We start from the raw sequence: 26,069 nt of genomic DNA, 5'->3' as shown, positions 1-26,069 counted from the left end.
CATGGGTATTTGTGGCTATATGTTACCTAGAGCTTTGGAGTGAAATTGATCTGAGTTAAAACACAGATTCTGTGACTTAACAGTCCTATAGCTTTCAGGGAATTCCTTTACTTTTCCTTTGTGAAATGAGGATAACAATGCTTTCATATCATGTAGGATTGCTGTGGATACTAAACAATACGTAGAGCTCTGAATATAGTGCTCATTTTATTAAAATAGAGAAACTTCTATAGACAAATTTAAAAATTGTTTGGTGCATGTGTAGTACTTCTGAACAGACAAAAATATTGTGATACTAGATATATGAAAGAAATGTAGAGGCTCATTACTATGGGATGTTGCCTAAATTGTCAAGTTTAACATATGAAGAGGTACAGAGCCCCTTAAATTATTATCCAGTTCTTGTCTACGGTGACTGCCTTAATAGGAACATCTCCATTTTTCTTATAATTTGATTTCTGATTGCAGTAGTCAAAATACTAGAACTCAAGTGGAAAAGGGCTTGTCCAGCCATTTGGTAATAAGTATAAAACTTATTACACCAGTCATTTTGGTCATCTGATCCCTGAGTCATCCTGAGGTGTTTTCTTCCTAGGTTCAACCTGTATCTTTTAACTGTTTACAGACAGCATATTTATTTGTTCTATTGGCAGGAGGTATATGCCTTTATGTATGGTGGTGGTGGGGAATCTGAAGAAGTCTCTGAAATAAACACAACCATTAAGACTTTAAAATGCCACTTTTTGGTCATCAGTTTAAAAGCTATTACCAATCAGCTGCCTCTTGCAGGCAGAGAAAAAAAATCTGTGGGTTGAAAGACACTTGAAATCAGTGATTAGCAGGAAGATGGTCTTTCATTTCCAAACTTGGAGAGCCTGGATGTCAAACATCTCTATTTTTCTCTAAAGACAAAAATCAGTATTTTTTTTTCAAAGGGCAAAATGAACTGAAAGAACAACCCCCTAAGTTTGCTGTAATAATATCCTGCACCTCTTTGCCTGCACTGACAAATGCTTGCAGCTGGCTGCTCTGCTCTAATGACCGCATCTCATTCTGCCTTGCCACTTGGCTCCTTCTCAGCTTCTGCCTGATCATATTTTGAAATGTCATTCACATTTATGCAGGCCAGTGCACAAAACAAAATTAATTTAACTCACAACGGCGTGTTAATATTATTACTTTTGACACCATGGAAGACTTATTAACTATAACTTGTCACAGGCCTCCCTGAGTGAATAGCCTAACTACAACATTGAGAGGAAAAGTAATATGATCTAAAGGTTTTCTTGATCACTAGATATTGTAAAAAGTCAGAGTAGCTGAGTTTTTTTCAATAATTATGCTAAAATTCACAGTCGTCCTGTGAATGGGCAAGAAAATCTGTTCCATTTTGCTGTACTACCCTTTAAGGAACTATTTTATGGCACATGCTTTAAGCTTTGTATATTTTTCCCCCATCAATAAATATGGTCTGTATTTTAAAGAGGTAGTAGGAAATTTAAGTTACACAATGAGTTAACGTGTAAATTACAGTAGCCCAAGAGCCTGGAAGAAGGAAAAGAGGAAAGGGAGCTAATATTGACTGCATACTTGTTAGTTTTGGGTGTTTTTGCATATTGCATCTCATCTAATCCCTACAATAACACTGTGATGAGGTTTTATATTCTCTATCTTATGCATGAGAACATTAAAGCACAGGGAGGTTAGCTGTCTTCAGGTTTGCACGGCTCATGAATGGCAGAGGCAATCAGAACCCAGGTCTGACTACAAAAACCTTCTTATTCCATGAACCTTATCTGTAGCCATACTAAATCAGTGTAAAAGGAGGAAATCATAGGCCTTACATGAAATGGGCAATCCTTTCTCTGTTTTCCATAAACTGTAAGTTTCACAGAAATGATTTTATATAAATTTTTGAATTACTCAAAGCTGGCATCTATAAATAGATCTGAATTTGGCATCTACAAGGCAATTGAAAGCTTAAAATAAATTCTCTATATATTTTGTGCATGAAATTAAGTGCTTAACAGTATTTATTCTTTATTCAGTATCCAAATTGTTTGTTTTCCCACATCCACCAAGAATAAGAGTATTTGCTTCTTTTCTTTTCAGCCATAACATAGCTTTTTCCTACCTAGGAAGGTGTACTAGTCACATTCTGAAACTGATTCAAAAAGTAACACTGTAAATACCAGGAACTCTCATTCTCTGAGCTTCTGGTAGGCTAGCCAGGGAGTTAGCGCTCCTTAACCATGAGAAGCTGGCCAAAAGCCTTGTTAAAATAAGCAGATGGTTTGGCCTCCCCCTGCAACCCCCATGCTTTTCCTGGGAAGATACTTAAATAGGAATCGGATATTAACAGCAGAGTATCCCAAGGTTACCAGGTTTTCTTGTAGTAGAGCAAACTTACCAACTACCAAAGATTTTTCTGTGATGGCCAGGAAAAGGAAACAAAAAATTTGATGGCTGCTTATAACACAGCCCAACTGGCATTAAAAAGTCAAGCTTTAAAAATCCATGCTTCAAGAAAGTATTTTGGATTAATATGATTATGTCATGGTATCTCAAAGGTAGTGAAAACCTTTTAATAAGATATTTTCTGCTGTGTTATTCCAGGGTATAAGTCTTTATGTATTTATTTTTGTCCCGTTCTTTGTAGGGTATGGAATATTCACAAAAAGCTTTTTTTTTGCCAGTCATGATTTTTTCCAGCAACATGGCTCTTCTTAGCGGTTTCCAAATGTCTCAGTTTCCTAGTGATATTTGTATGATGCTGCACATCTCAAACCCCACAGATGCACCGCAGGGGTGCTATAGGTCTTATTTTTAAATGCTAATTCATTTTGACCTCCCTATTTTCTCATTTCTTAAAGGCAAATATTAAATGCTTCTCTCATTTCTTAAAGGCAAATATTAAATGCTTCTCTTGAACAATCTACTGGATAATTTTTGGAACAAACTAATTTGGAAGAAGAAAAAGAATCTTACCAGATGGATCTAAGTTACAATGGCCCACTCAATGTGTGTGTTCTTGCTGGCAGAGGTGTTAAGAGGAGAAAAGGGAATGAAGGCGGGGTCATGTGGGTCTATTTACTTTTTCTGATAACTCATGGCAGAACACTTAATATAAGTCTGTTCTTAAACCATAATATACTGGACTGAATTCTGAAACCATGGTCATTTGTTACATCAAATGTGTTATCTCCCTGTGTGTGTGCATTTGTATTTTTGTATATTGAAAATGGAAACAGACCAGGCGCGGTAGCTCATGCCTGTAATCCCAGCACTTTGGGAGGCCGAGGCAGGCAGATCACAAGGTCAGGAGTTCGAGGCCATCCAGAACAACATGGTGAAACCCCGTTTCTACTAAAAATACAAAAAAATTAGCCGGGAGTGGTGGCGTGCACCTGTAATCCCAGATACTCAGGAGGCTGAGGCAGGAGAATCACTTGAACACGGGAGGAGGAGCTTGTAGTGAGCTGAGATTGTGCCACTGCACTCCAGCCTGGGTGACAGAGGAAGACTCTATCTCAAAAAAAAAAAAAAAAGAAAAGAAAATAGAAACAAAAATACCATAATCTTAGCCTCCTAAGATAATTATTCTAATTTCATAGATTCCCAAATTATTTTTATACATATGCAAATATTTTCAAAACCCACTACAAAAGTATATATATATAATTTATATATAATTTTATATTTTGCTTTTTCTATTTAACATACTAAAACATTTTTCCATATAAGTATGCCTAATGGCTATCTAATATTCCATGAAGTCATAGTATAACTAGCCATTTTATTATCGTTGAAAATTGAGCCTATTTTAATATGTAAAATTATGTTACAGCATGTTGGCATCCATGAATATGTGTATGTATAGTATTTCAGATATGACAGCTAAAGGCTCAGTTTGTTAGTGTTTCTATTTGCCATAACTCTTTATAATGGAAGATTTCACATCTCTGGACTGACGGTTTCGGTGTTAAGTAAACTTCATTAAAATAAAAGATTTATAAAATGTCGTACCTATTTTTTTACAAGGTACCTGATAGGAAAGTCAACTTATGACTGTTGTTTGTGTTACATTTATCCGACTTTCCATTGGGAGTTTGTGCCTGTGGGTACTTGCCCAGGAATGTCAGCAAGGGCTGATATATGGAAAACCCACTCTGGTAAATCAGATCCCCAAATCTGTCATTTTAGTTCATAGCTTCAGGAATCAGTTTCCTCTACTTTTCACTGTCAAAAATAGATTGCTTTGGAAGACACTAAAAACCCAAGTGCTGTTACCATTGTTTGTCAAAGTAATTGTAGAGAGTATGTCCTGCTGTGATGGGTCTTACAAAAAAGCAGGGAGAGATTAGAAGTGAAAAAAAAAAAAAAGAGAGAGAAAATGCATGTGAGGCTTGATTTAGATTGATGCTACTGTTCTCTTTCCCCCATGGCTTTGCTTTTAAATACTTTCTTTGATGAATTACAGGGCTGTTAGATCCCACGGGAGATCACCTTGTCTATTCCCTTGCCTTGAAGCAAGACTACAAATCTATGCCCCAATTCTTATTTTTAAAAATCCTCCAAAGAAGTTGGTTCTTTCAGATATCTGTTTCAACATTTAACACTTTTAGGAGGGTCTTACTGGGTTTACTTTTTCTTCCCACATTTGAATGTCTTTCTTTTTATTTGGATTTTAGTGTCTTCAGAAAGTCATTCCCAGCTGCCTCAAGTGGAGGCTTTTTCCCTAATTAATAAATACTCATCACTGCACTCTCTAGCTCCAAAAAAGAGATTCTGGTTCTATTTTAAGAGCCCCAATCAGATTAGAAACCGCCATAGATGCCACATAATTGAGGGAATGCCCAATGCCCTGAGAGTTTGAGGGAGGAGAGAATTTGGTTCAGAAATACGGGGCTGGGTTCCAATGGCTTCCATAGCACATGAAAGTGTCCTGCAAATGTGAGGCAATATTAATAATATTCACTGATACACTCATAAGAACAAAGAGAATGTAAATCTTACTTAAACTTATCACTTGTATGATGACACACATTTGGAGGACAAAGATGAACTAATAAAAACAGAAATATATGGAACACGAAAGTTAATCCAAACAGATGTAGGCATGCAAATGGTAAATCTCAGAGTTTTTTTAAAAGGAAGGATAAGGCGCAGAAGATGAGGCCAGCAGCAGTTTCCATTTGAGGATAGATGAGTCCTCAATTTTCACAGTCTCAGAATACGTTTGAATAAGTTATGCCTTAAACTCTTTAGGAGATTTTAGCTTACTATATATGAAATTTTTGTTTAGGCATGCCAGAACTTGCATTTAGGAGGAACCATTTTCATTCTCAGTTCTGAAGTCAAGTGTATGTGATTTCAACTGGAAAGGGTGCATGCTGAATGAATCATTTTCTTAGGGAACATTGACCAGACTGTATACTGAGAATGGGAGGGGCGGTGGGAAACGGTGGGTCACTTCATCTTGGCCCTGAGAGGAACAATCAACTGCACTCCCCTGTTACGTTCCCAGCCTCTGCTTCTCTCCTCTCGTCCGGGCACTCTAACTAATGGCTGGGCAAGTGGCTGTGCTCCACTTGGAAGAGATCACACAATATCTGAAGCATTATCTTCCTATAGAAATTACACAGGATGAACTGGTTTCTGCTCCCAGTTACTTAAATTCTAGCCCAGGGCACTGAATTCATTATGTGCTCAACATGAGGATCTGAAAGAAGGTTTGGTCCTTGTCCTTGCGTACTGAGTTTTTCCATGAATGTATCCCCTGATGACTTGTACAACACATTTTGGTAAATACTAGTCTCAGACTCAAACCCAGTGCCCTGAACAGCAGCCCTGGCCTAAACAATCCTTGTTAAAATTCAGCTAAGTCCCATTCCTTTTCTACCTTCAGGTTCAGTTCAGGTGTCTATGGAGTAGCAGTCACTGGGATAAACCATTTCCTTCCCTCTAACATACTAAAAGAGGAAGAACTAGAACTCAAACTGCCTGTATGCTAATTTAAATAGGCACCTTTTAAAGTTATCCCTCATCACTTTTTCAGGAAAACCTTCAATCCATTTGTTAAAAGAGGAAAAGTCACCATATTCACATGATACATTTCTTTCATAAGTTCATTACCAGGGACCCTCATGCTTTTCTTGAACATTTCCTGAACTCCCAATACTAGGAATTTAACATGAAGTCCCTGCTTTTACAGAACTTTAAAATAGTAATTAACACACACTTTGGAGTAAGGCAAACTTTTGATTTAAATTTTTGGCCATTACTTCCTTAGTTATATGATTCCAGATAAATTTCTTAGCCTTTCTGAGTCTCAGTTTCCTAATTTGCAAATTTGGTTTAATAATATCTGTAACACAGTTTGTGAGATTTCATTGAACTAATTAGTTATTTCAGATTTAAATTGTTTGTCCATTGTTTTTCCTCTCAAGGGGACTGAACAGCAATTAGAATCACAAAATTAGGAAAGTTCTGAAGAGGGAACACAAGCCAGCAGGTAGAATGGGTTGGGTTTGGGGGTTTGCAGTGGTGGTAAGAATCAAGGTCTTCAGAAATTACCCGAGAGGCCAGGCGTGGTGGCTCACACCTGTAATCCCAGCACTTTGGGAGGCCGAGTTGGGCAGATTACGAGGCCAAGAGATAGAGACCATCCTGGCCAACATGGTGAAACCCCATCTCTACTAAAAACACAAAAATTAGCTGTGCCTGGTGGAACATGCCTATAGTCCAAGCTACTTGTGAGGCTGAGGCAGGAGAATCACCTGAACCCCAGGAGGCGGAGGTTGCAGTGAGCTGAGATCGCACCACTCTGTCTCAAAAAAAAAAAAAAAAAAAAAAAAAAAGGGTAAAAGAAAAAAAGATAAATTACCTGAGAGAGGTGCTGCCGATACAGGAAGTCAGGGCCATAGCACCAGCTGATATGAAGTTTGGAGAGTCATAACTGAAAATGACAACTGTTCCTCATCTAATACAGACTAGTTATGCTCCAAGATTCAGATCTAACACAAAAATTTAGCTAAGTTGTATGTAAAATTGGTCAAAATGATTCCTATGAAGATGACATAAAAACCTCCAGGCAGAAATGCTGCAATTTATTCTTTAAAATATTAAAGATTTGGATTTCAAGAAAGGATAATTTGGGGACCAAATGACAAGCATTTAGTAACTATCTGGTTTTGTAAGATGCAGCATGTGCTTTTTTCTCCCTATTTTTCTCTCTCTCTTTCATGAGAAGCAGGGTTTTGGGATGGAAATTTGGGAGAATGGTCAGTGCTGCAGTTCACATCGCAGTACATTTTAGGGAATCATACATTTTTTGGTAGCTTTTTTATTCTTTAAAAAGTTTTAAATTTTGGGCAATTCTTCACAGCTCAATATCTTATCTCAGCCAGAGGGTACTAATAAAGAGCTTATATTGCATTATGAAACACAGGGGCTTAGAAAACTCTAAGCACGTAAAACATTTACTTTGCAAAGACATTTCTCACATATTCAAGTACCCCTAATTAAATACTATTTGGAGAACATTAAAATACACACTTCACTGATCTTTAGTGTTTTAGGTATAATTACAGGGATGGATATTCTACTCCATGCTCCTCATCCTATTTGGTAAAAGGGAAGGTGATGAAAGAGATGGAAGACATTATTGCGTTTTTCCAGGAACTTGCACTATTGTGGAATGGAATAAAGCAAAGGATGGGGAATAGAGGGACTTGAAAACAGAAGCACGTGAATTTTATGTGAGATTTTTCATGCATATGTGTATCATGGAAAGAGTGGCCCAGAAATCTTGGGAGTAGCTAAGAGACTTGGGAGTGGTGTTGAATGGATGTCGGCTGTTGCAGCCCTCCCTTGGTACTGTGTGGTGTTGCGGTGTTGGCAGAATTGCTGGGAGTTTGGAGTAAGGAAACAGACAACTATAGGGCATGTGTGGAGTGTATGTATTGCAGACCAAAACATCATCCCTTGCATAGGCCCTGTGACCTATTTCTAAGTTAGAGTAAATTTAACACGATGGATAAGAACCTTGCGGTCAGACAAAATTCTGAATCTCAGCCCTCCCATTATTAGCTACTTGGCCACGTGGAATTCCAACTTCTCTGAGTTTCAGCTTCTTTGTCTATAAATTGGGGATAATAATGGCGCCTACCCCACAGTGTTGTTGTGAGTAAATGAGTTACACACTTAGCACAGTGCTTGACTTAAACAGATACTCAATGGTGTGAGCTTAAACATGAGTAAAGGTAAATTTGCACTATACGTGATTTTCCAGGAAACAGAGAGCACTGTTTACCAAAAAGAAACAAAAATGGCATTTTTTAAACCAAAATTAGGTAATCCTACTGCGACACATAGGTTCCATTGCCTTTATGTCATCTTCAAACATGGCGGCATGGCTTCAACATAAACAGAACATCAGTGTGACACAGCTTGGAAAGTTGATGACCTTGAAAAGAGGCATACATCTCTCCTCTGATTCTAAGTTAAATATTAATGTTGATTTTATCTCAGGCAGGCATTTCAAAGTCTGCTTTCTATATTCCCTGTTTATGACTTGAGAGGCTATCCAAAAATACGTCCTAAAATAAAAACATAAAATTCCACAATCTCTGTCTATTTTAATATTCTAATCTCACTCTGTTTTTGTTTTTTGACACTGAGATACGATTAAGAGCAGACTATTTCTGATGCTATGTTGGTTTCTGAAAAACATTTTTTTCTCCTATCTTTAAAACACTAGCAGAACGTTAAAATTCAGGGAAGCACCTTGTCGGAATATTGATTTATTCATGTAGAAATCACAGCTTAAAGTGAAGAGCAGTTGGTTAACTTGTGGCAAATCTCAACCTCTGACTACATTCCAGAGTATCTGCAGCTTAGAGAATAAGAAAAGTTGACTAGAGATAGTTTCAAATTTTCCTTTTTGTCCTCATCTAGAATTGTACGTGGGGCCTTTCGCTTCACTCATAAATGTTCCTGTCTGTATTCTAGTGTTATCCAGGGCCCAGAAATTTATTCTTGCATATAACATAGTTATAGTTCACATGAAAAGAGAAATATTGATGTAGAAGGCTTTCAGAAGGGATGCTGGAAGCAGGGTTCCATTCGAGGACAAACCGGGTCACAGAGGAGAGTGAAAATCACCTGGTGACCATTGAAAAGGCCCCGGAGACAAAAACTCCTTATTTGAGGAATTTAGAAGAGAGTACGGGTCACCCGGTGACTATTAAACAGGCCCTCCAGAGGCACAACTCCTTATCTGGGAAAATTAGAAGTAATTAGACTTTCCTAATATCCAAAGTTGGCCTCTGGTTCCAGGCCTTTTTCAATCTTTCTAAGTAATTAAAATTTCTATACATCTCTTTATATAGAAATGGAAATTTAGGAGAATGGTCAGTGCCATAGTTCCCATTGCAGTACATTTAGGGAACCATACATTTTTGGTAGCTTTCTCATTGTTTAAAAATTTTAAAATTTGGGGCAATTCTTCACAGCTCAGTATCTTATATCAGTAATGCCATTCCAAAACTCATTTTACAACCCTTGCTGACATTAACACACCAAAATGTCTACAAACATGATCATTTATCATGATCTATGTGACTAATATGGTCCAAATTACCCTTAAGCTCCCGCCTTAAGGTCCATGAATACCCCTAAGGAAAAACCCACAGCAGTGCGCTCAGTCCTCTCACTGTGGTGCACTGCTGCACTCTTCTGCAGTGTTCTTTCTTTCCAATAAACTTTTCCTTTTCAAACCTATGCTGTTGTTGGTAAATTCTTTTTACCAACACGTGAGTTGAGCACTTCCTGATGCCAGGGCTCTGACACTTTGCCCGACAGTCACCTCTGACAACAGTGCCCTATAAGCATTTTAAAGTTGTAAGTAGATAGCTTGACTTGAGCTGGGTTTGTGTGCCCCAGGTTCTCCCACTGTGCAATGTCCTGCTCTTTTCCAAGCCAGAAGTCTGCCAGCTCCTGAAGCCCAGGAGCAAGGCGCCCCAGTGAGTACTTTGCCATCTCTTGTTCACAGTCTTGCTGTGGCCTGTCCCAGGGGGAAAATAATTGTATATGATTAATGATTTGAGAGACATTTAAAGTAGAGCAAAAAGTAAGAAGAGTGGAGATATGGCTGGCAGGGTGACAGCCAGTGCCAGAAGTTGTTTTGCATAAAGTAGGCTGACAGGGAATTCTTCCATCAGCTTTTGAAAAAAGCTTAGGGGTCATTTCACTTTGCCTTCAGGCACTTGAAATCTGGGAAGGATGGAATGAAGTGGTGACAAAGATACTGAGATGTTCACTAGCCCTGCAGTGAGAGTGAAAATACTCCTAAACTTTTTAAATGGTTCTGGAAACAATGGATTGTTTTCCCCCCATAAAATAGTGGAAGTGAATAGCTACTCGATGTATCCGATTGTTTATTTTAGGAATTCATTTGGCATTGGACAGACCTATGCTTGAAAAATAACTTTTAAATTTCAAACACATAGGTATATAATTTATTTTACATTTTTTCAATAATATTTAACATATGTGGAAATGAGGCTCAGAGAGTTGATGTGACTTGGACTCCGAGTTCTATGTTCATTTGATCCATGCCATACTTTCTCCTAAGAGCTAATTACCATGATGTGCAAAAGTGCTAAGATGCTTTCCTCACTTATAAGAAGCTTATGTTCTACCTATTGAGACAACGAAACAGGTAAACAAGGCATCTTTTTATCTAACAGCATTGTGTGCGTATGCACCTACACTTAGAGAATAAACGTGTGTTATGAGGTGCCAGTTGTATGGTGGACGATAGACAACATAGTGCCCAGGTCAAGAATCAAGGTGGTGCCGAGCATCATCGTGGAGGCTAGTGAGAATAAAAAGAAAACATGACTGAAGCCTGTACGGTAGGTATCACAATACATTCCTGTATAGACTATTACCTGGGGTCCTGGTCATTTTAGCTTTAAAGAAGTGTGATACATACACCTACCTATGAACCAGCAGTTCAGGAGAAATGAAAGCATATGTCCACAGAAAGCTGTACAACAGCTTTATTCCTAACAATCTCAAACTGGAAGCAACCCAAAAGTCCACCAATAGGAAAATGGATAAATCTTGATATATTCACATAATAGAATACCACTTAGCAATAAAAAGGAGTGAAATATTACTGTATGAAGAATCTCATAAACATCATCTTGAGCTGAAGAAGCCAGACACAAAATAACATGATTCCATGGTATATAGTTCAAAACAGGCAAGCTAATCTGTGGTAAGAAAAATCAGAACAGAAGTTACCTCTAGGAGCTTGCGCTAAGACACATTGGAAAGAGGTATGAGGAACTTCTTTGGGGATAAGAAATGTTCTGTAGCTTGATTGGTGTTACACTGTGTATAGCGTTGTCAAGACTCATTGAACTGTACACTTAACATCTGTGTGTTTTATTGCATGCCAATTTTATTTCAATTTAAAAAGTCACGATGTTACTAGAAAAAAGATCTGGAAAAGAGCAACTTGGGAGAATCTCTGAGAAGCTACAGTATGAAAACAAGCTGCAAAAAGATTGGTTCTCATGTTTAAAACTTTGTTTTTACATCAGGAGAATTAGGCATAAACTTCTTATCCTAAGGGAGAGTAGACTACTAGAAAATGGCTGTGGAATCAGAAAAACTAGCATTTACATCTTGAGCTCTCATTGGCTAGCATATGTCCTAGGCCTGGGTTCCTCATCTCTAAAAAGTGAACCTTAGTACTGCCCTTATATCAATAGAAATGGTAATAAGGAGTGTGATTTTGGAGACAAGTGTTCTACTTTAAAGAGAGACTAGAATATTTTCAGCGAATATCCCAAAACTTTTGAAACAGCCCCAGGAAAGACATTTCCAGCACACCTGAGGGCTATTTCACATGGAACCCCAGTCAGCCTGGAGCATCACACTTTGATGTTTAGGATCTCTGTCCCTGAAACTTTTTTTTAAAAAACAGATTTAGGACTGGCTGTGGTGATCCACAGGTTATGAGGCTTAGGTGAGAGGATTGCTTGAGGCCAGGAGTTGAGGCCAAACTGAGTAACATAGTAAGATCCAGTCTCTACAAACAAACAAACAAAAAATATTAGCTGGGCATGGTGGTGCCAGCCTGCAGTCCCAGCTACTCAGGAGGTTGAGGTGAAAGGATTGCTTGGGTTTAGGAGTTTGAAGCTGCAGTGATCTATGATTGTGCCCCTGTACTCTGGTCTTGGTGACAAAAAGAGACCCTGTCTCAAATAATTTTTTTAATTGTATTTAATATAAAAATAATAAAGAAAATAAAAAATAAGAAACAGCTTGAGAAAAATGGTATTTATTCACACACCATAAAATTCACCCATTTAAAGTGTACAGTTTGGTGGATTTTAGTATATTCACTGGGTTATGTAGCCATCATTGCTATCTAATTCTAGAAGATTTTCATCACTCCAAAAGAATCCCATACCCATTACCTGTCATTCCCCATTCCCTATCCTATCCTTACCCTTAGGCATGAATCTACTTTCTGTCTGTCTGTGGATTTGCCTATTTTGGCTCATGAGTGTTACAGCATGTATCAAGACTTTATTTCTTTTTACGGCTAAGTAATTTTCTATTGTATGGATATACCACATTTTGCTTATCCATTCATCACTTGATGAATATTTTGGTTGTTTCTACTTTTTTGGCTGTTATGAAAAATGCTACTACTGTTGTTGTACATTTTTTTGGTGTGTATACATGAGTTTCCATTTTTCTTGGGTAGAACTTAGTAGAATTGTTGGATAGCATGGCAACTTTATTTAACATTTTGAGGAACTGTCAAACTGGTTTCAAAAGTGGCTACATCATTTTACCTTCCATTAGCAACGTATAGGAATTCCAATTTTTTCACATCTTTGTCAACACTTGTTATTGTCTGTCTTATTTTAGCAGAGCCTGAAACTTTGAGTTCCTTTGTGGGGTGTCAGAGCTTAGAGGAGTTAATTGGTGCACAATCACTGAGGTCACACCATGGTAGCACTATCTTCCACTCACATGTGCTGAGCCTTAAACTGGGTTCGTCTTTGTGCAATCTTTTCACATCCCACAGACTCTCGCACATGGTATCTAGGCTCAGATATCCACTTTTTTATTAAAACCATGTATGACAATGCCTTCTGAACACTTAGGCTGTCCCACTGTCCTCAAAAAAGGAAGGATGTAAATCTAGTCATCAGAGCAATGCTTTTCAGCTGGCAAGGAAATAAGGGCTCTGACCAATGTTTTTAATAACAAAAACCACTAATATTTTTTTGAGAGCTTCTCTGGTGCCAAGTATTGTTCTAAGTGCTTTACATTAATTTTCTCATTTACAGTGTGTCACAACTCATGGAGTTGTACTAATCTCATTTTATGAAAGGATTAAGCAACAAGCCGAAGGGCACATCAGTAGTAAGCGGAGTCATGGTGATCCATATAGGCTGAGCTTTAATCTACCCTGTAGTTCTGTCTCACCATTAATTTTTAATTGACTAGGCTTAGCAGGTCTATCTTTTTTTTTGTTTTTTTTTTTTTTTGCTTTTTAAAACTGTATTTCAACATAACTATGCTTATGGAAATACACTCATATTGGTTAATAGAATGCAATTTAAGGTTAACTTATCCTACACAATTTGGACCAAAAACTTGGTACATGGTTTAAGATTTTAAAAAAAGGTTTGCAATCTGCTTTATTTTTATCTGTTACAAATGTATAAAAGATCCTCCCTCAAATGCTGCTAAAGAAGGCAGCAAGAACCTTGAGAAATTTACCTTTGGTCTGCCTCAGAAAAATAACACGTATTGCATGGCATAAGTTTATAAAATTGGTGCAACAAAACACTGTTGTAATGTTTCAATAGAATTAGAATTAGAAAGTTCAATAACTAATGGGTATGGAAGGGACTGGGAGGGAACCTATGTACACATGTGAAACTGTAAAAGCTATCTGATTTAGTTAATATTGCATGTAGATTGTAAATCTACACAAGCCAAGGTTCAGATAATTTCTTCAGTCTGAGTTAACACTATCTGCTCATTTCATCTGCTGGAGTCAACCAGGAAACTGGGAACACCAGCTGTAAGTTTTTCTGACTTATGCAAAAAAGAAAATTAAGTTTCTTCCTCAGCTTTTCAGTCCAAAAGTGACAGTATACCACAGGCAAGGTATTCCTTTCATTGTCAACATTCATAGGGTGACATGCAATGAGGTCTATTTGGGTTTTAATTTGTAGCAGCAGTCGTATGCAAAACAGTCTACAAAGTTAATTACACATGACTTTATAAGTGACTCTGAAAAATAAAATGGCCTTTCTTAGAAGACTAGAGCAAAACATCCAGCCATAGTTACAAGCCTTATCAAAGAAAAAAAAAATGCAGCCCCTTGTGAATTACACAATAAAAGAAAAAAGTGGTGCCAAAATAACAAGCAGCTCTGAAGAAAAAAGGAAAAAAATAACTTAAAAAATCTTAAAAATCAATGTGAATATAGGTTCAAAAGATAGGTAAGAGATTCGTTTTCATAAGACTACCTAAGATTAGGCTTGTGATGTATTCTAGTGTTTCAAGTTTATCACTAGATATTACACACCAACTTACAAATAACATGTTCATTTTTTGTTCTTTTATCAAAAGGGAAAATTCTAGCTTAAATTCTATCCAGTGTAGGGGAGTGGGACTAGAAAACAAAAAGATGCAAACAGTTCCATGCAAATATCACATTTTTCAAATGGAAGAACTTCCAACTGGATCAGAAGTTCATACTGCTAATGTACTTTTCACTGAAATAATTTCTGATAAGTACGAATACATGGCATTAAGGTTCAGAACCTAATACAGGCCTGACAATCAAGTCCTTATTTTCTGGAAGAAGGCCTCAAGTCCAATAAATTTCCAGTAACAACATTTTTACAAATCGATTTAATAATAAGGGGTTTTAATTTCCTTCATGTTTTTGTTTTTAGCATTTTAGTCTTAGACTAGATGAGAATTTAGCTCAATTCCCCAGAAGGCAAATGGTTTTACTTTTGCAGTGTGAAAGAATCCACAAAAAAACCTTTTCCCCAAACTAATTCCTTTTTTTAAATTAGTTAATTAATTAATTAATTTTATTTTTTATTTTATTATTATTACACTTTAAGTTTTAGGGTACATGTGCACAATGTGCAGGTTAGTTACATATGTATACATGTGCCATGCTGGTGTGCTGCACCCATTAACCCGTCATTTAGCATTAGGTATTATCTGCTAATGCTATCCCTCCCCCCTCCCCCCACCCCACAACAGTCCCCAGAGTGTGATGTTCCCCTTCCTGTGTCCATGTGTTCTCATTGTTCAATTCCCACCTATGAGTGAGAACATGCGGTGTTTGCTTTTTTGTCCTTGCGATAGTTTACTGAGAATGATGATTTCCAATTTCATCCATGTCCCTACAAAGGACATAAACTCATCAGTTTTTATGGCTGCATAGTATTCCATGGTGTGTATGTGCCACATTTTCTTAATCCAGTCTATCATTGTTGGACATTTGGGTTGGTTCCAAGTCTTTGCTATTGTGAATAGTGCTGCAATAAACATACGTGTGCATGTGTCTTTATAGCAGCATGATTTATAGTCCTTTGGGTATATACCCAGTAATGGGATGGCTGGGTCAAATGGTATTTCTAGTTCTAGACCCCTGAGGAATCGCCACACTGACTTCCACAATGGTTGAACTAGTTTACAGTCCCACCAACAGTGCAAAAGTGTTCCTATTTCTCCACATCCTCTCCAGCACCTGTTGTTTCCTGATTTTTTAATGATTGCCATTCTAACTGGTGTGAGATGGTATCTCATTGCAGTTTTGATTTGCATTTCTCTGATGGCCAGTGATGGTGAGCATTTTTTCACGTGCTTTTTGGCTGCATAAATGTCTTCTTTTGAGAAGTGTCTGTTCATGTCCTTCGCCCACTTTTTGACGTGGACGTATCTCAAAATAATAAGAGCTATCTATGACAAACCCACAGCCAATATCATACTGAATGGGCAAAAACTGGAAGCATTCCCTTTGAAAACTGGCACAAGACAGGGATGCCCTCTCTCACCACTCCTATTCAATATACTGTTGGAAGTCTGGCCAGGGCCATTAGGCAGGAGAAGGAAATAAAGGGTATTCAATTAGGAAAAGAGGAAGTCAAATTGTCCCTGTTTGCAGATGACATGATTGTATATCTAGAAAACCCCATTGTCTCAGCCCAAAATCTCCTTCAGCTGATAAGCAACTTCAGCAAAGTCTCAGGATACAAAATCAATGTACAAAAATCACAAGCATTCTTATACACCAATAACAGACAAACAGAGAGTCAAATCATGAGTGAACTCCCATTCACAATTGCTTCAAAGAGAATAAAATACCTAGGAATCCAACTTACGAGGGATGTGAAGGACCTCTTCAAGGAGAACTACAAACCACTGCTCAATGAAATAAAAGAGGATACAAACAAATGGAAGAACATTCCATGCTCACGGGTAGGAAGAATCAATATCATGAAAATGGCCATACTGCCCAAGGTAATTTATAGATTCAATGCCATCCCCATCAAGCTACCAATGACTTTCTTCACAGAATTGGAAAAAACTACTTTAAAGTTCATATGGAACCAAAAAAGAGCCTGCATTGCCAAGTCAATCCTAAGCCAAAAGAACAAAGCTGGAGGCATCACGCTACCTGACTTCAAACTATACTACAAGGCTACAGTAACCAAAACAGCATGGTACTGGTACCAAAACAGAGATATAGATCAATGGAACAGAACAGAGCCCTCAGAAATAATGCTGCATATCTACAACTATCTGATCTTTAACAAATCTGAGAAAAACAAGCAATGGGGAAAGGATTCCCTATTTAATAAATGGTGCTGGGAAAACTGGATAGCCATATGTAGAAAGCTGAAACTGGATCCCTTCCTTACACCTTATACAAAAATTAATTCAAGATGGATTAAAGACTTAAACGTTAGACCTAAAACCATAAAAACCCTAGAAGAAAACCTAGGCCTTACCATTCAGTACACAGGCATGGGCAAGGACTTCATGTCTAAAACACCAAAAGCAATGGCAACAAAAGCCAAATTTGACAAATGGGATCTAATTAAACTAAAGAGCTTCTGCACAGCAAAAGAAACTACCATCAGAGTGAACAGGCAACCTACAAAATGGGAGAAAATTTTCGCAACCTACTCATCTGACAAAGGGCTAATATCCAGAATCTACAATGAACTCAAACAAATTTACAAGAAAAAAACAAAATCCCCATCCCCAAACTAATTCCTGATAGCCAATCTGTGCTTAAGATGAATCTTTCTCTATACAATGTTAACAGTACCTTAGGTAAAATGTACCCATGAACATTAAAACTAGTTGTTAGAAAGATTTAACTAGCTTTATAATTTAAGTTTTAAAGCATAAATATTTGCAGCTTGATCTTCTGTTGACAGTGATTATCGGAGCCTAGAATTCAACATTTACAATTTCCATTCATGCACACAAAACACACACCATTATCACACAACTTACTCCTCAGGTCTTAAGAATCTTCTGCTTTTAAAAATCTTTGGCCTCCCAGTCAATTCCATGTTCAAACAACTTTTAACTCAAACTTTACTCTCAGATTTTTAACAAGTTTTCCACCCACAGATTATTAATGCTTTTCCTAATCTTTCATGTTGTACCACCAAAATCTGAAGCTGGCCTCAAAGAGATCATCAGATTAAAAAAAAAAAAAGAAACATAAAATGGTTATTTCAAAATAGAACATGGGAGGTCAGAATTCAAGATTCCCTACTGGGATCATATTTTATTTCACTGCAATGAATAACTGCTATCAGTAAGAAAAATCCTACATTGGACTCTTTCGTACTGTTCGGCGCCTGGCCAAAGAACCTACAAAAATGTTTTGGAGTACATGCCCTTTTTTCATACAAAGTGCCCCCACAGGAACACCAGGATAGCTGCAGTTCATTTGAGGCCTCACTTGTAGAAAGAGGCTATCACACAGACAGCCAGGACACCCTCCAGTTTGTGGAGATCCTTGAGAAAGTATGATTTTTAAAAATCTGGCCTGTACTTGTTTCACCGGCCTTTTTCACTGTATAGGAAAGTGGCAGCCGGTCTGCCAGCACTCATACTACTGCTCTTATCCTAGGTTTGCCATGTAATAGCTATGGCTTTGGAATCTCCCAAGTGATATTCTATAAAACTTGAAGGAATAATTATGTCTCCTAATTCCAGGCTTACATTTTCCAAATATCGTTTACTGTTGTGTATGTGCAGATGATACACTTGTAGACTTGCTCATTATCCCCAGCTCTGGTGTGGTGTTTCAGGTGTGCAGTATAGGGATCATATCGATTGGTATTGTAGCCACAGTGGTCACAGTGAATACAGACCTTGGAGAAATCTCCCTCTTCTGCAGTGGAAGAGCCAGATTCCTTGGCTATTGCTTGCTTCTCTTTTCTTTCTTTTTCTTTCCTTCCTTCCTTCCTTCCTTCCTTCCTTCCTTCCTTCCTTCCTTCCTTCTTTCTTTCTTTCTTTTTCTTCTTTCTTTCTTTCTTTTGACGGAGTTTCACTCTTGTTGTATAGGCTGCAGTGCAATGGCATGATCTCTGCTCACCGCACGCAAGCTCCGCCTCCCGGGTTCAAGCGATTCTCTGGCTTCAGCCTCCCGAGTAGCTGGGATTACAGGCATGCGCCACAACACCAGGCTAATTTTGTATTTTTAATGGAGACAGGGTTTCTCCATGTTGGTCAGGCTGGTCTCGAACTCCTGACCTCAGGTGATTCTCCCGTCTCGGCCTCCCAAAGTGCTGGGATTACAGGCGTGAGCCACCGCGTCCTGCCTCTCCGCACTTCCACAAAAAATTTCTTGGCACTGTGCACTCTGATGTGATGCACAAACCGTTCTTCAGATTCTGCTTCATATTGGCATGACTTACAGTGAAAGGATTTGGTCTTCGAGTTCTTGCCTCTGTCCTCTGTTCCAGGTGTTTCAGGAGGAAGATCTTTATTTGAGCTGTAAATCTCTGGAGCAGCTGATGCTTCAAATGCAGGCTGAAGTTCTACAACGCTGAGTTCCAAACGTCTCAGCCCATGAGGTTCACCTTTTATTTCAGCACTCTTCAAGGCCTTCTCCTTCTTCACTATCTGAAAAGCTGTCATCCCTAACAGGCATCAATTTTGCCATCTGTCTTTCTTCACCCACCAGGTAATCACAGCAGCTGCCATTTACTTTCCCACTGAAGGCCGCATTTGCCAGCAAGACAGGATGAGGTGAGGCCAGTTCAGCTTTAGAGAGATCATGCAAGTCATACATGCCGTTAGGCAAGGCCATTCCAATGTTGCCATTGCCGGTAAACAGCCCTTCTCCTCCAGAAGACTGCCCCATCTGGGTGGCCATGACTGTAATCGCAAAGGCTTCGTTCGGGCTCCTCCTGCCCCCTCCACCCCCCGCCCCCCCACGCCCCTCACCCCCCGCACCCCGAGCCCTTCCGACCATCCCCGGGCTCGCGCAACGCCCAGGGCCAGGCGCCCCGGAAGTTTGCAAACTTCATTCCCCTGTGGCTCCTGGGAGGACTCCAGCCTCAGCCCCGCCAGCTCGGGAGATCAGGTGGCCGAACGTGGGGGTCTATCTTATTCACCACTGTATTCCCTGAAGTTAGCACAATACCTGGCTTATAAAAGAGGTTTAATATATGATGAAATCAATTAAAGAATGAATAAATAAAATTAATTTACAGTATTTAAAAGTTCTTGTTCATAATTGGCAAGAATTTAATCATGTTTAAAGCAAGTAAGTTTGTGTGTCTGTGTATGCTTCCTCTCTCTCGCATTCTTTAATTATTTAAGCTCTTGTTTTTCAGCGAGTCCTCATTCTCCTCCCTTATTCTGTAGTACAACTAGTACAAGTCAATCACTGACATTTCATCTAATTGCAGAGTAACAGATTGTAATGGATTAAAGATTTTACAGCACAAACATTTGGCCTGCTCAAAGGTAGGTAGGAGTAAGACAGAAGGTAAAAACATCTAATTTTAAGATTCACAAACAAGATAAAAAATATTGCTCCCAAGCATATGATGAACTCAAGAGAAAAGATTACATTTGAAAAGGTTTAAATGTGTGGAAGACAGAACAAAACATTCTCCTGTGTTGCTCACATTGCTTCCCACTCAAAACCCTTTTCATTATTTCAGTAATATGAAAAACCAGATGTAAACAAGGCTGCTCTTGTCTACATCATTATTCTCATTCTCCTTTTGTTTTATATTTGTTCCCATTTCAACCCCCACTCCTCACTTTCTGCTCTGCCAGCTTATACACATGAAATCCAGGCTCCCAAATCCACTTTGCTCTGCTTTATTTAAAATTCAGCTGAAAACTCTCGGTCCTTTTATTCTTTGGATAAAAAGAAAACCTAATACTTACATTGATTTCTATTAAAACAATTATATTTTCTTGGTACTATGTGTATCAGAATTTATATCTCCTAATGAGAATTTTCCCCATAGCAAACTATTTGAGAGACCATGTAATGATGTTAATGCTCAAAGCATTTAGGACAGAATCAGAATATAAAACTCACAAGAACATCCATCTCATCACTTTCCCACAGTAATTACAACTGTTTTACCCAATTCGATCATCAACTAATAGCCTATACTTGACCCTACATAGTTATGGCCATTTCAGTGAGATTTACCTTTTCAAGGCAAAGACAAATCATTATTGAGAACAGATAATGTATTATACACTGAGAAAGATACTTGGAGAGAGGGACTGGAATTCAAAAATATTTTAGGATACCACAGTGCAACTGGAATGACTGGGTATCTTTTAAAGATGACTCTCTCAAAGGTGATAGAACATTAGAATGCATGTTAAATTCTAATTTGTTCAACCAATCTACTTGAAAATATTTATTTAAGCACTTTGGATGTTTCAGTCACAGTGCAATGTGCTGGGCCTAAGTAGATAAACAAAACAGACAATATCCTTGCACTCTCTTAGTGGCAATATGGCAGTGTAGAGAGAAAATGGGTTTGGGAGCCAGACAGACCTGAAAAGACCAAGAGAGACTCTTTAAAGAAAATGGTGTGGGCCAGGTGCAGTGGCTCACGCCTGTAATCCCAGCACTTTGGGAGGCCGAGGTGGGTGTGTCACTTGAGGTCATGAGTTCGAGACCAGGCTGGCCAACATGGTGAAACCTCATTTCTACCAAAAATACAAAAAATAGCTGGGCATGGTGGCAGGCACCTGTAATCCCAGCTACTTGGGCGGCTGAGGCAGGAGAATTGCTTGAACCCGGGAGGCGGGGGTTGCAGTGAGCTGAGATCACACCACTGCACTCTAGCCTGGGCGATAGAGCGAGACTCAATCTCAGAAAATGGAAAGTGTAGGCTTTTAGACCTGTGTTTGAATTGTAGTTACGGCATTGCCCGTGTAAACTTGGACACATTACTTAAACTTTCCTGGGTCTCAGTTCCCTTCCTTCCCTGTTTTGTAAAACAGATTTGGTAATGCCAATTTTGAAGAATGTTATGAGATTTTTTTTTTGTCAGCATATAGTAGACTCTCAGTAAATGATAGCTATTATTTGTGTTTATAGGATAGGTAGAGAAGTTAATATAAGCTTTAATGAAGATGAATTTTGGAAGCTAGAGAGCCAGTCTGTGAGACCAGACCTTTGGGTGGTTATCACTGTGACAAGGAAGGCAGGTGCAGTAGGCTAAAGTATGACAACGGGAGGGAGAAAATGGAAGGTAGCCAAAGTGCATTTTGAAAATGTCCAGGATCTCTCCTCGCTTTAATTCTTGCTTCAAATTAGAGTCTAATTTATATTACTTTTCTAGGGAATTTAAAATAAAAAATATTGGATTTTTGTTTAGAAACTCTCAAGTGAGAATTTGGATTTCTTCTACCTCTGCCTGAAAAGTCTTTTTAACCAGAAAGGCAAGCAAATTACAGTCCTACATACTAGAGAGATATTTCAAGTTATTTGCTTTTTCCTATCATGTTCTTGGAAACCACATCACGAAGTGGATAACATTTATTATACATAAGAATACAATTATAATTGGTGACAGAAATTCTAACCAAAGACTCAAACTCAAATAAACCACAGCTATGACCCAAGATACTGTAAAAAATAAAACACATCTATACTTCTGTAGCAGTTTAAAGGGAAATCAATATGTTCCAAGTCCCATGATATGGACGCATAGATACTAGGTACACTAATATATATTATAGTTTTAATATACTATAAAATAATTCAATACTACTAAACTATATCTACTATATTATAAAATTGATTAACAACAAATATTCTAGGCATGATAAACTTAGATTTTATTCCCACTCTTTGAGTTCTCCCTAGAACTAATTCTTTCCCATTTTCCTCTGGATCAATTTCCATGATGTAGGCAGAGACTTACACCATAGCTTTCAGTCTTACATTTAAATAAAAGTTAAATTAAGGTAATCTATGAGCTCCACGTGCATTATGGAAACAGGATGAAAAAGAGGGTTACAAACAGGGAGACACTAAATAAGCCTTTAACAAACAAACAAAAGTTGTTGAGACAAAATCTATTATCATTTTCAAAACCAAAAATAAAAACAATAACAAGGTTGATTTTGCTAAGCATCTGTACTGCCTCTATCTTTAAAGAAACATACCAAAAAAACCCAGAAAGGCACTAAACTATCTTCAGCATTCAGAGCTAGGACATTTTGCTGATTAGCTTTCAGAATACTTTAACCTTTATTTGTAAAATAAGAACACAATGACTATTAACACGGACTTTAAAAAGGGCGTTTGGACACATTTCTTACAGTACAATAAACATCTCCATTCATTCATTCAAAAATAGTTTTTCATGCCTATTGTGTTCTTGCCCCTGTGATTACACTTGGTGAGGATCCATAGACATGGCTGCTGCCTGGATGGAGTTTCAGTCCAGTGAGGAAGATAGGCAATGAACAAGTAAAGAAAAACAAGTATAATTCCTGAAATGCTATGGATGCAAATTAATGTTTTTGTTGCATTTCTCAAATGTGATAGGTTGTGAATGAATGACCAGGAAGGTTCTTATTGGCATCCATGTTTAAAATTCCAACAATTAACCTTTTATAAGGATTTCCAATCAGGGCATTGATCGTTGGGTGGAGATTCTTGGAGAGCATAGTTGCCGTCTGATCGCTAAATGTACTTAGAAACAGCATCACTTCTTTCATGATCCTTGGGCATAAAAGATGCCATAAGGAACAATGACTTTAACTCATTCCAAGGAAGTACTAAGGAATTGACCACTGGAAGTTAAAAAAACTGTTGCCATTTGATTGAATATGTATTCTTCACATGCTTTTCTGTGAAGTAAATCTTTTTCTAATTAGGCTTAAAAATGTGAAATTTTCTTGCAAAATTGATTTTCCATTAAAGCATTAAAGTAGTTTCTCTTCCCTTCTGCTTGGATACTAATTAAATTATGTTCCAACTTGTTTTAATTCTGCAATCGATTTTTTTTCCATTTGCACTAGATTACAGAATCTCATTTAAAAATCACTCTTTACCAAATTTTACACAAAGCAGAGGTGATAGACTTATTCTCTAATGGAAACAAAACAATAAAACAGTACTGCTCAAGTCATGAGAGCTTGCAGCATATCAGGGCGGAATGTTAAAAAAAAAAGGCTTAGTTTTTTTTTCTGGTGCTATCTATTCCTTACGCTGTTTTTAGAGATAACAAATATCAGTAGAAGGCATGGAGATAAAAATAAATTTTATAAATAGGAACAAAATGTTAAAATAAAAAGAGTTTAACTACTTTGATGATATACCTGATCCTGGGGTGCAGAACTGAGACAATTTTAAAACTGGACATAAGTGAAATTTATAAGAAGGGAAAAATGGAGTCATAGCTGTTGCTTGTAATGTTTGAAATAAGTCAAAATATTTAATAGATTATTCTAAAAAGATAAAGATTGGTTTCAGGTTTGACTTGTGTATACAATAAATACTTATTTTTTGAAAGATTAAAGAGAAGAAAATCTCAAAGATTCAGCTTGGGGCTATACATATTGGTAGCCTTTTGCACACTGAAGAATTGTATACTGATTACCAAGGATGATTTTGAAGCCATATACTGAAAAACAAAAAAATTAAGAAACAACAGTTTTATATATAACCATCTCTAGGAACTCAGAGGATACATATTTCTGATTTAAAGAAACAAAAATAAGAGAAAGGTTGACCTGTCTCCAAGGTCAAATTCCACCTTCATCTATTAGAAGGTGGGGAAGTGGAGGAAGAAAGTAGTCGACCATGCATCACTGAAAAAACAAACCGGCAAGTGAACGGAAACCAGTGAGGTGGCTTTGATTGTGTAAATTTGCCGAACACGATCAAGCCAAATGGAAACCTCACCAGTGATGTTTCCACCTGGGGATAGAATCGAATAGTGGGAACAATGTGCTTTTGTTGTGGCTCTTCCTGGTACAGCTTATCTCTTCCACATCACTTCCTTTTAAACATGGGCCTAGTCACTTCCAAATGAGGCTCTTACACTATCCATGTTCCTTCCCATTTCTTTCTAAATTGCTTGCACATTATTTGGTCACTAAAATAGTACATAATCCTTTAAGTTACACAATTACTTCATCATCTTATGACTTATAGTTGTCAACTTTCTGGCAATAAAACCTTACTCCATTTAATTAACATCACAGAGTTGGCTGTCAGTGGGTCTGATTTAACCTGTTTAAATCCAAGTCTCTGGCAGAACAGCTTACTATGATTAGCAGTACTTGTTCTAGATTCCAAAGCTGTTCCTTGAACTCCTTTTTCTCACTTTCTTTGATATCTTTCATCTCATTATGACATTAAAAATAATGCTTAACACTGCTAGATGAAAGCAAAACTAAAATCATGAACAAAATTGCTCATGTAAAGTGGAAAAACAATTTCTTTAAAATCATAAAACTAAAGTCAATCTAAGACTTCAATTTATTCACACAATTATAATTTTCTACAATTAATGGACAGTGGCATGAAAAGTTAGAGCAGATATCATTGAGAATATGTAATTCTTCAGATATAAAATGTAAGTGGAATCTTACTTCCTTTATAATGAAAAAGTTTCTAACTGGGTCTAGTCATCCAGAGATACTTTGTAAGCTAGACATCTGTCTTATACAGTTTTTTATAACCTATACCTTGATAAAGAGAAATAGTCTAACTGAAAACCAAAAATTTCTATTCCTGAGTAGAAATCAAAGAGGAAAGTCTCTAGAGTTTTACGAGTGTAATGATAAAATTAATATTTCCCATTAATAACTCCTACAGATACTCAGTAAGTGCAATGGTGAGAAAAAGGATGGCGAAGTAGATAAAAATAGAGGGAACAGACACAACAAATGAGGAGATGAACACACAAAATGGGGAAAGAGAACACACACACAAAATTAACCAAGAAAAAGGTAATGAGAGACCGCTCACTTAGTGAACATTTACCATATGCCAGACTCTATGCTGGGTACTTCACGTTCTATTCTATTTCATCAGTAAGTAAGATAAGGGGTAAATCATGTTAGGCCACTTTCTAGGTTAAAATTCTGAATGGGCAGTTTACCTAACCCCCTAGATTCTAGAGTGAAACCCGTCAGCCTGGTGTTAAGTTTCAAACTCTGCTCGTACTCAAAGATTTCTGAAAGAGGAAACTTGCTCAATGGTCCACATTCCCTTAGCTCAGAAAAAAACATTTCACAATTTTTCAGAAACCCACTGGGTGTGATCTTGGATGTCATTACCACCTGATAATTATCCAGGTGAAAGTAACAAGTGTGAGCCATGCACCCTGCACAGGTGGGCATTGTGAAGTACCAGTGGTTCATGTTCTCATATTCAGCCAACAAGCCAACCAAACACCAGTCAATTAATAAAACCAATCAGTTAATAAACATTTCTTATGGTCCTATTTTATCACCCAAAA

General features: G+C 37.7%; 1 protein-coding gene and 1 pseudogene across 3 annotated transcripts in view; both read right to left on the bottom strand.

Annotated features, from left to right (window-relative positions):
• Window positions 1-26,069, bottom strand: part of SYT1 (synaptotagmin 1) — a 577,710-nt gene that overhangs the window by 124,664 nt on the left and 426,977 nt on the right. The gene's annotated exons all lie outside the window — the stretch shown is intronic.
• Window positions 16,851-19,514, bottom strand: LOC129525957 (RE1-silencing transcription factor-like; annotated as a pseudogene).

The sequence above is a fragment of the Gorilla gorilla genome, chromosome 10 (assembly GCF_029281585.2).
Source record: "Gorilla gorilla gorilla isolate KB3781 chromosome 10, NHGRI_mGorGor1-v2.1_pri, whole genome shotgun sequence".
Classification (NCBI taxonomy): domain Eukaryota; kingdom Metazoa; phylum Chordata; class Mammalia; order Primates; family Hominidae; genus Gorilla; species Gorilla gorilla.
Note: the sequence above shows the minus strand (reverse complement) of the source record. Positions and strands in the feature narration are given on the sequence as shown.